The sequence below is a fragment of the Mus musculus genome, chromosome 9 (genome assembly GCF_000001635.26).
Source record: "Mus musculus strain C57BL/6J chromosome 9, GRCm38.p6 C57BL/6J".
Taxonomy (NCBI): domain Eukaryota; kingdom Metazoa; phylum Chordata; class Mammalia; order Rodentia; family Muridae; genus Mus; species Mus musculus.
Genome location: NC_000075.6, coordinates 11608420 through 11620491, shown reverse-complemented (window position 1 = coordinate 11620491; position 12072 = coordinate 11608420).

Genomic DNA, 12072 nt, shown 5'->3' with positions numbered 1-12072 from the left:
ATACATACATATGTATATATATTTATACACACATTTATGGCATAAAAAGCATAGGAATACTTGTGGTGTGTTTAGCTGTGTGAGACATTTTAGCTCTTTATCCTATCACGAGGAGAGGAGAGTAACTTATGTAATATATATTATTCAGCAGAAGAGGATATTTCCACTTCCACTAAAACTAGTAAAAAAATGTTTCTTTTTAAAAATGTTTTTTATTACGTATTTTCCTCAATTACATTTCCAATGCTATCCCAAAAGTCCCCCATACCCTCCCCCCCCCTCCCCTACCCACCCATTCCCATTTTTTGGCCCTGGCGTTCCCCTGTACTGGGGCATATAAAGTTTGCAAGTCCAATGGGCTTCTCAGGGTCCTTTCAGCAAACGTTTGCTAGTGTATGCAATGGTGTCATCGTTTGGAGGCTAATTATGGAATGGAACCCTGGATATGGCAGTCTCTAGATGGTCTATCCTTTTGTCTCAGCTCCAAACTTTGTCTCTGTAACTCATATGTACTCACTGATAAGTGGATATTAGCCCAGAAACTTAGTATACCTGAGATATAAGATACAATTTGCAAACACATGAAACTGAAGAAGAACGAATACCAGAGTGTGGATACTTTGCCCCTTCTTAGAATTGGAAAAAAATCACCCATGGGGAAAAAATGTTTCTTAATACAAAAAGATTTTAGAAGACAAAACATGTAATAAAATATCTCACCCTTCCGGTCGGCGCCAGCACCAGGTCATCTTGGGTACAGAGTCAGCGGACACTCCCAAGGTCCCCAAAGGACTCCCCACGGGATCTTAAGTACTCTGGTGAGTGGAACACAACTTCTGTTCCAATCCAATCCCAAGGGACCCAAGACTGCATTAATTAGGGAGGCAGAAAACCTGGCCTGACCAGGGTCACAAGTCCCTTCTGGTCGGTGCCAGCACCGGGTCATCAGACAGCCCCAAGGTCCCTAGAGGAGTCTCCAAGTGATCTTAGGACCTCTGGTGACTGGAGCACAACTTCTGCCAGGAGGCTGGTTCGAACACCAGATATCTGGGCAACTTCCCTGCAAGAGGAGACCTTGCCTGCAGAGAGTGCTTTGACCACTGAAACTCAGGAGAGATCTACTATCCCAGGTCTGCTGATAGAAGCTAACATAATCACCAGAGGAACAAGCTCTAACCAGAGACAACTATAACAACTAACTCCAGAGATTACCAGAGATCGAAAGGCAAACGTGAGAATCTTATTAACAGAAACCAAGACCACAAACCATCATCAGAACGCAGCACTCCCACCTCACCCAGTCCTGGGCACCCCAACACATAGGAAAAGCTAGACCCTGATTTAAAAGTGTATCTCATGATGATGGTAGAAGACATCAAGGAGGACTTTAATAACTCACTTAAAGAAATACAAGAGAACACTTCTAAAGAGTTATAAGTCCTTAAAGAAAAACACGAAAACACAACCAAACAGGTAGAAGTCCTTAAAGAAAAACAGGAAAACACATCCAAACAGGTGATGGAAATGAACAAAACCATACTAGACTTAAAAGGGAAGTAGACACAATAAAGAAAACCCAAAGTGAGGCAAAGCTGGAGACAGAAACCCCAGGAAAGAAATCTGAAACCATAGATGCGAACATCAGCAACAGAATACAAAAAAAGGAAGAGAGAATCTCAGGTGCAGAAGATTCCATACAGAACATCAGCACAACAATCAAAGAAAGTGCAGAATGCAAAAGGATCCTAACTAAAAACATCCAGGAAATCCAGGGCACATTGAGAAGACCAAAACTAAGGATAATAGGAGTAGATGAGAATGAAGATTTTCAACTTAAAGGACAAGCAAATATCTTCAACAAAATAATAGAAGAAAACTTCCCAAACCTAAAGAAAGAGATGCCCATGAACATACAAGAAGCCTACAGAACTCCAAATAGGCTTTCCCAGAAAAGCAATTTCTCCTGAAACATAATAATCAGAACAGCAAATGCACTAAATAAAGAGAGAATATTAAAAGCAGTAAGGTAAAATAATAAAGTAACATATAAAGGCAGGCCTATCAGAATTACACCAGACATTTCACCATAGACTATGAAAGCCAGAAGATCCTGGACAGATGTTATACAGACACTAAAAGAACACAATTGCCAGCCCTGGCTACTATATCCAGCTACACTCTCAATTACCATAGATGGAGAAACCAAAGTATTTCACGACAAAACCAAATTCACACATTATCATTCCACGAATCCAGCCCTTCAAAGGATAATAACAGAAAATAACCAATACAAGAACAGGCCCTAGAAAAGGCAAGAAAGTAATCCTTCAACAAACCAAAAGAAGACAGCCACAAGAACAGAATGCCAATTCTAACAACAAACATAATAGGAAGCAACAATTACTTTTCCTTAATATCTCTTAATATCAATGGACACAATTCCCCAGGAAAAAGACATAGACTAACAGACTGGCTACACAAAAAGGACCCAACATTTTGCTACTTACAGGAAACCCATTTCAGGGAAAAATACAGATACTACCTCAGAGTGAAAGGCTATAATACAATTTTCCAAGTAAACGGTCTGAAGAAACAAGCTGGAGTAGCATTCTAATAACGAATAAAATCGACTTCCAACCCAAAGTTATCAAAAAAGACAAGGAAGGGCACTGCATACTCATCAAAGTTAAAATCCTCCAAGAGGAACTATCAATTCTGAATATCTATGCTCCAAATGCAAGGGCAGCCACATTCATTAAAGAAACTTTAGTAAAGATCAAAGCAAACATTGCACCTCACACAATAATAGTGGGAGACTTCAACACACCACTTTCATCAACGGACAGATCATGGAAACAGAAACTAAACAGGGACAGAGTGAAACTAACAGAAGTTATGAAACAAATGGATCTAACAGATATCTACAGAACATTTTATCCTAAAACAAAAGGGTATAACTTCTTCTCAGCACCAAATGGTACCTTCTGCAAAACTGACTATATAATTGGTCACAAAACAGGCCTCAACAGATACAAAAATATTGAACTTGTCCCATGCATCCTATCAGACCACCATGGACTAAAGCTGATCTTCAATAACAACATAAATAATAGAAAGCCAACTTTCACATGGAAACTAAACAACATTCTTCTCAATGATACCATGGTCAAGGAAGGAATAAAGAAATTACAGACTTTTTAGAGTTTAATGAAAAAGAAGCCACAACATATCCAAACATATGGGACAAAATGAAAGCATTTCTAAGAGAATAACTCATAAGTCAGAGTGCCTCCAAAAAGAAACTAGAGAGAGCACACAGTAGCAGCTTGACAGCACACCTGAAAGCCCTAGAACAAAAGGAAGCAATTTCACCCAAAGGGAGTAGACAGCAGGAAATAATCAAACTCAAGGGCAAAATTAACCAAGTGAAAACAAGAAGAACTATTCATAGAAACAACCAAAGGAGGAGCTGGATCTTTGAGAAAATCAATAAGATAGATAAACCCTTAGCTATTCTCACCAGAGGGCACAGGGACAGCATCCTAATTATCAAATCAGAAATGAAAAGGGAGAAATAACAACAGATCCTGAAGAAAACCAAAACACCATCAGATCCATCTACAAAAGGCTATACTCAACTAAACTGGAAAACCTGAATGAAATGGACAAATTTCTACACAGAAACCAGTTACCAAAGTTAAATCAGGATCAAATTAATGATCTAAACAGTCCCAAATTCCTTAAAGAAATAGAAGCATTCATTAATAGTCTCTCAACCAAAAAAAGCCCAGGACCAGATGGGTTTAATGCAGAGTTCTTTCAGACCTTCAAAGAAGATCAAATTCCAGTTCTGCACAAACTATTCCACAAAGTAGAAGCAGAAAGTACTCTATCCGATTCATTCTATTAAGCCACAATTATTCTGATTCCAAAAAAAAAAAAAACCCAGAAAGATCCAACAAAGGTAAAGAACTTCAGACCAATTTCCCATATGAATATTGATGCAAAAATACTCAGTAAATTCTCGCTAACAGAATCCAAGAACACATTAAAACAATCATCCATCCTGACCACGTAGGTTTTATTCCAGAGGTCCAGGAATGGTTTAATATATGGAAATCCATCAACTTAGTCCATTATGTAAACAAACTCAAAGACAAAAAGCACATGATCATCTTGTTAGACATGGAGAAAGCATTTGATAAAATCTAACACCCATTCATGATAAAAGTCTTGGAAAGATCAGGAATTCAAGGCCCATACCTAAACATGATAAAAGCAATCTACAGAAAACCGGTAGCCAACATCAAAGTAAATGGTGAGAAGCTGGAAGCAATCCCACTAAAATCAGGGACTAGATAAGGCTGCCCACTTTCTCCCTACCTATTCAACATTATACTTGAAGTCCTAGCCAGAGCAATTCGACAACAAAAGGAGATCAAGGGGATACAAATTTGAAAAGAAGTCAAAATATCACTTTTTGCAGATGATATGATAGTATATATAAGCAACCACAAAAATTCTACCAGAGAACACCTAAACCTGATAAACAGCTTTGGTGAAGTAGAGGGATATAAAATTAACTCAAACAAGTAAATGGCATTTCTGTACACAAAGGATAAACAGGCTGAGAAAGAAATTAGGGAAACAACAACCGTCTCAATAGTCACAAATAACACAAATAATATAAAATACCTTGGCGTGACTCTAACTAAGGAAGTGAAAGATCTGTATGATAAGAACTTCAAGTCTCTGAAGTAAGAAATTAAAGAAGATCTCAGAAGATGGAAAGATCTCCCATGCTCATGGATTGGCAGGATCAATATAGTAAAAATGGCTATCTTGCCAAAAGCAATCCACAGATTCAATGCAATCCCCATCAAAATTCCAACTCAATTCTTCAAAGAATTAGAAAGAGCAATCTGCAAATTCATCTGGAATAACAAAAATCCTAGGATAGCAAAAACTCTTCCTAAGGATAAAAGAACCTCTTCTGGACTCTCCAAGCCTGACCTAAAGCTGTACTACAGAGCAATTGTGATAAAAACTGCATGGTACCTGTATAGAGACAGACAAGTAGACCAATGGAATAGAATTCAAGACCCAGAATTGAACCCACACACCTATGGTCACTTGATCTTTGACAAGGGAGCTAAAACCATCCAGTGGAAAAAAAGACAGCATTTTCAACAAATGGTGCTGTCTCAACTGGCGGTTATCATGTAGAAGAATGTGAAGTGATCCATTCTTATCTCCTTGTACTAAGGTCAAATCTAAGTGGATTAAGGAACTCCATATAAAACCAAAGACACTGAAACTTATAGAGGAGAAAGTGTGGAAAAGCCTTGAAAAAAAGCCTTGAACACCAGGGAAAAATTCCTGAATAGGACAGAAATGGCTTGTGCTGTAAGAATGAGAATTGACAAATGGGACCTCATAAAATTGCAAAGCTTCTGTAAGGCAAAAGACACGGTCAATAGACAAAAAGGCCACCAACAGATTGGGAAAGGATCTTTACTTATCCTAAATCAGATAGGGGACTAATATCCAATATATATAAAGAACTCAAGAAAGTAAACTCCAGAAAATCAAATAATCCCAATAAAAAATGGGGCTCAGAGATAAACAAAGAATTCTTACTGAGGAATACTGAATGGCTGAGAAACACCTGAAAAAATGTTCAGCATCCTTAATCATCAGGGAAATGCAAATCAAAACAACCCTGAAAATCCATCTCACACCAGTCAGAATGGCTAAGATCAAAAATTCAGGTGACAGTAGATGCTGTCGAGGATGTGGAGAAAGAGGAACACTCCTCCATTGTTGGTGGGATTGCAAGCTTGTACAACTACTCTGGAAATCAATCCGGCGGTTTCTCAGAAAATTGGACATAGTACTACCGGAGGATCCAGCAATACCACTCCTGAGCATATATCCAGAAGATGTTCCAACTGGTAAGAAAGACACATGCTCCACCATGTTCATAGCAGCCTTATTTATAAAAGCCAGAAGGTGGAAAGAACCGATATGCACCTCAAAAGAGGAATGGACACAGAAAACGTGATACATTTACACAATGGAGTACTACTCAGCTATTAAAAAGAATGAATTTATGAAATTCCTAGGCAAATGGATAGACCTGGAGGGTATCATGCTGAGTGAGGTAACCCAATCACAAAAGAACTCACATGGTATGTACTCACTGATAAGTGGATATCAGTCCAGAAACTTAGAATACCCAAGATATAAGATACAATTTGTGAAACACATGAAACTCAAGAAGAACGAAAACCAATGTGTGGACACTTTCCCCCTTCTTAGAATTGGGAACAAAACACCCATGGAAGGAGTTACAGAGACAAAGTTTAGAGCTGAGACAAAAGGATGGACCATCTAGAGACTGTCACATCCGGGGATCCATCCCATAATCAGCCTCCAAACGCTGACACCATTGCATACACAAGCAAGATTTTGCTGAAAGGACCCTGATATAGCTGTCTCTTGTGAGACTATGCCAGGGCCTAGCAAACACAGAAGTGGCCGCTCACAGTCAGCTATTGGATGGATCATAGGGCCCCCAATGGAGGACCTAGATAAAGTACCCAAGGAGCTAAAGGCATCTGCAACCCTATAGGTGGAACAACAATATGAACTAACCAGTACCTCCTGGAGCTCATGTCTCTATCTGCATGTGTATTAGAAGATGGCCTAGTAGGCCATCAGTGGAAAGAGAGCCCCATTGGTCATTCAAACTTTATTTGCCTCAGTACAGGGGAAGAAGTGTGAGTGGGTGGGTAGTGGAATGGGGGGAGGGTATGGGGGACTTTTGGGATAGCATTGGAAATATAAATGAGGAAAATACCTAATAAATTTTTTTTAAATACCTCAACATTTGTTAGACTAAGAGAACAAACACATCCTAAACATGTAAGGGATAGAACACAGTTGCAGATAGCGTATAAGAGATATAATGAAGACTGTATTACAAAAGGACAGAGAAGTATTAGAAAAAAAATATAGGTGTTATGTCTCCTTGAAAATGGAACTAAATTCTGTGTAGAACTTTAGAACTTCTGGTGTAAAGATACATGGCACATGAAATATGTCGGTGTGTTTGTAGTTTGGTACTTTTCAACAAGTTGACACTAAGGGAAGTCTGAGGTGAGATTCCTAAGTACTTAGGAACAAGCATACTCAAGTGGTGAAGGCATACCATCTGTTTGACAGGAGGAAAATAAAAATCTGTGAAATTGACTAATCAAACATTGATTCATATTAGGTCATAATAATTTTTAAGTAGTTGAACTTATAGGTACAAGTAGATATGAAGACGAAATTTGGAGAGAAAATTGAACAAGAGAAGTCCAAATCCATGTATTATAGTGAACTTCTTTTTTAAAAAATTATGTACATTTCAAGTGTTATCCCTTTACCATTTTCCCCCTCCCAAAAACCCCCTATCCCATCCCCTGCTTCTACGAGGTTGTTCTGGCACCCAACCACCCACTCCTGCCCTAGATTCCCCCTACAGTGGGGCCTCTATCGAGCCTTCATAGGACCAAGGACCTCTCCTCCCATTGATGCCTGACAAGGCCATCCTCTGCAGCATATGCAGCTGAAGCCATGTGTACTCCTTTGTTGATAGTTTAGTCCCTGGGAGCTCTGGGGGGTCTGGTTGGTTGATATTGTTGTTCTTCCTTTGGGGTTGCAAACCCCTCAATACTTTCAGTCCTTTCGCTAACTACTCCACTTGCAGATCCCATACTCAGTGCAATAGTTGGCTGTGAGCATTCAACTCTGTAGTTGTAATGCTCTGGCAGGGTCTCTCAGGAGACAGCTATATCAGGCTTCTTTCAGCATGCAATTCTTTGCATCCACAATAGTGTTGGAGTTTGGTGACTGTATCTGGGATGAATCCCCAGGTGGAATGGTCTCTGAATGGCCTTTCCTTCAGTCTCTGCTCTGCACTTTGTCTCAATACTTGTTCCTGTGAATATTTTATTTCGCTTTCTAAGAAGGACCTAAGCATCCACACTTTGTTCTTCTTATTCTTGAGCTACATGTGGTCTATGAATTGTATCTTGGGTTTTCTGAGTTTTGGGGTAATATCGACTTATCAGTGAGTGCATACCCTGTGTGTTCTTTTGTGATTGGGTGACTTCACTCAGGATGATATTTTCTAGGTCCATCCATTTGCCTAAGAGTTTCATGAATTCATCATTTTTTTATAGTAAGCAGTACTCCATTATGTAAATGTACCACATTTTCTGTATCTATTCCTCTGTTGAAGTACATCTAAGTTCTTTCTAGATTCTGGCTATTATAAATATGGCAGCTATGAACGTAGTGGAAAATATGTCCTTATTACAAGTTGGAGCATCCTCTGGGTATGTGCCCACGAGTGGTACAGCTGGGTCCTCAGGTAACACTATGTCTAATTTTTTAAGGAACTGCCAGACTGATTTCCAGAGTGGTTGTAGTAACTTACAATCCCACCAACAATGGAGGAGTATTCTTCCTCCATATCCTCGCCAGCATCTGCTGTTACCTGAGTTTTTATTTTAGCCATTCTGACTGGTGTTTGGTAGCTCAGGGTTGTTTTGATTTGCATTTCCCTGATGACTAAGGATGTTGAACATTTCTTTAGGTGCTTCTCAGCCCTTCAAGTTTCCTCAGTTGAGAATTCTGTTTACATCTAAAATTCTTCAAGCTAAATAGAGCAGGATTGAAACAAAGACTGTTGGATGTCCATATATCAAAGACCTCAGTTACCAAAGAGTTATATCAGAGATGTAAGTCTTAGCTGTGTTATAAGAATTTTACTATGGATGAAAGACTAAAGGAATATGTTAGAAAAAGATAGTTGTCTAGAAGACTCTGAAGCCTAAGCACTTCAATTTTAAGGAGTCCTTAAAATTGTACAGTGCATAATCAGGAGGCTACAGTGAGACGCAGGTTCACCACTTCCACCACTTTTAAAAAATACAAAATTACTGACTGAAACATCTTCAGGTATATAGCAGAAACAATAGACTTGAGAGAAGGTTTTGTCCTAAGGACTAGAGGAACTGTTCTAGAGAAAAGGATGGTAAAGTAGGGTAACCATTAAGATCAAGAGAAATAGGCATTCAGGAGTAAGTTTCATAGTGAGATATTTCTTAGAAATATTACTTTTGCTGGTGACAGGTTCATTGTATACCTACACTGGAGTTTCATAACTTATCATATGAAATATAAGCCTTCATTGAAATTAAAAGAATCTATCCTTTGCTCCTTTTAAATTATCATTTGATAAAGAACAAAGACTTTTAGATTTAAAAGTTATTATTATAATTTTTATAGTGTAGTAACGCTACATGAAAACATAAACAAATTTTAAGTTGAATAAAAATAATTTGAATGGGGAAAATACTTAATTTTCTTTAAAAAAAAAAAGGTATTGGCAACTATTTGGTGTTGTAGTAAATCTCCAACCCCAATAAGCCCATAAAAAGAACACACCACTTAGTTACAATATTTATAAGCTGAATGCCTAGATTGGGCAGATTTACCACTACACTACTCAGTTATGAGATTCTGTACTATTTGTAGCTTCTCCAGGCCATGTGGTTCTACTCCATCTTTCTTCTACCTCCTCTTCTTCATTCTTCCCTTGCCTTCTCCATCTCCTGGTCTCCTTCCTGCCTTCTTCTCTTCCCCCTCTCTAAAACTCCAGCTCCATCTTTCCCTTCTACTGCTCAATCACAGACTCTAGCCTTTATTTGGCCAGCTAAAATGGGGAGAATGTTCACATGAAGTCACCTGAGTATGAAACCAACTCCTCATCTGGGAAGCTCCTCTTGAGGAAACAGAATTAACATCAAAATACAAACATCACCAGGGCAATCCACAACAACTGGGTACTATTTGTATGCCTCAAAATATGTGTGCGTTTTTGTGTGTGTGTGTGGTGTGTGTGTTAGTTGTTTTTTTCCAACATAATATTTTTGTTGATTGTGGTGGTTTGAATAGGTTTGGCCTACATAGGTTCATGTGTTTGAGTTCATTGCCCATACCGAGTGGCACTGTTAAGACATATGGCCTCATTGGAATAGGTTTGGCCCTGTTGGGGAAAGTGTGTTGCTGTGGAGGCAGGCTTTGAGGTCTCTTTTGCTCAAGCTATGCCCAGTGTAACAGTCTCCTTCTGCTGCCTGAGGAACAAGATGTAGAGCTCTCTGTTCCCCCACCACTATGAAAGAGAAAGAAAGAAGAGATGGAAGGAAAGAGGGAAAGGAAAGAAGGAAGAAAGGAAGGAAGGAAAGAGAGAGAGGAGAGAGAGAGAGGGAGAGAGGGAGAATGGGAGAAAGGGAGAAAAAGAGGGAAGGAGGGAGAGGGTGAACAAGAAAGAGAGAGACAGAGAGAGAGAGAGAGAAGAGAGAGAGAAACATAGAAAGAAACATACATAGAAAGAAAGAAACAAAGAGAAAAAAGATGAACCAGGGCCATACAATTTTACTTAATGCCTATACTTCTCAAATCATTTCATAAAATAGAAATAGTAAGACCATTGCCAAATTCATGTTATGAGCTCACAGTCATCCTGATACCCAAATCACACAAAGGTTCAACAAAGAAAGTAAACTGCAGACCAAATTCTTTTATAAACATAGATACAAAAGCACTCACAAACTAAATCAAGAACACATTTAAAACATCATCTGCCATGACTAAGTAGGCTTCATTCCGGAGATGCACAGATGGTTCAACAATAACAACAACAACAACAACAACAACAACAACAACAACACAATAGTCAATATAATCCACCATATAAACAAACTGAGAAAGGACAAAGACCTCATAAACATCTTATTAAATGCAGAAAAATCCCTTGATAAAATCTAACCTCAATAAAACTCATGAAAAAAGCATAGATACCTAAGTGTAATAAAAGAAACTGACAAGTATTTAACCTCAAATGAGGAGAAATTTAAAGCAATTCCCCTAAAATCAGGGTCAAGGCAAAGCTCTCCACTCTTTCTGTATCTCTTCAATATAGTACTTGAAGTTTAAACTAGAGCAATAAAAAAAATAAAACTAAAGACAATCAAGGGGATATAAATTGGAAAAGGAAGAAGATGAAGCCTTATTTGCAGATAATATAATATACATAAGCCCAAAAATTCTACAAAGGATTTTCTAGAATTCAAAGTAATTGACACCCATCATATATACAAATTAAAGATTGATGATGACATCAGAGAAAAATCATTCTTTGCAATAGCTACAAATGACATAAAAAATGACTTGGGGTAACTCTAACTAAGCAAGTGAAACTCTTGTACAGTTTCATATCTTCAAAGTAAGAAATTGAAGGAGATATCTGTGGTGGTTTGAATATGCTTGGCCCAATGAGTCCTATTTGGAGGTATGGTCTTGTTTCAGTAGGTGTAGCCTTGTTGGAGGAAGTATGTCACTGTGCATGTGAGCTCTAAAACCCTCAACCTAGCTGTCTGGAAGCCAGAATTCTCTTGTCTGCCTTTGGATGAAGATGTAGATCTCTCATATCCTCCAGCCCTCAGTCTACCTAGATATGTACCTATAAGCCAACCCCAATTAGACATTATCTTTATGAGTTGTCTTGATCTTGGTTTCTATTCATAGTAGTAAAACCAAACTAAGACAATATCAAAAGATGGAAAGGTCTGCCACTCTCATGAGTTGGTAATATCAACATAGTAAATATTGTTATCCTACCAAAAGCAATCTATAAATTCAACATAATTCCCATCAAAATTACAACATAGTTCTTCAAAGACCTCAAAAGAACAGTAGAAAACTTAATGTGTAAAACTAGTACACTTAGGGTAAGTAAATGTGGACATGTTTGTGATTTAGGCACTCTAGATCACATAGATATCTAGAAGAATAAGGCTTGCTATAAGTTTTGGAGAGTTATAGAAAGAAGGTGCTTAAGACAGAACTTAGGGTGGACAAAGAAAGATATACTCAGATCAAAGAGGTTGTCTTCTTTGTTTTCTGCATCGGAGGGAAAATACTGAAGAGAAGTAGACCAAGAGCAAAAGAAGTTTA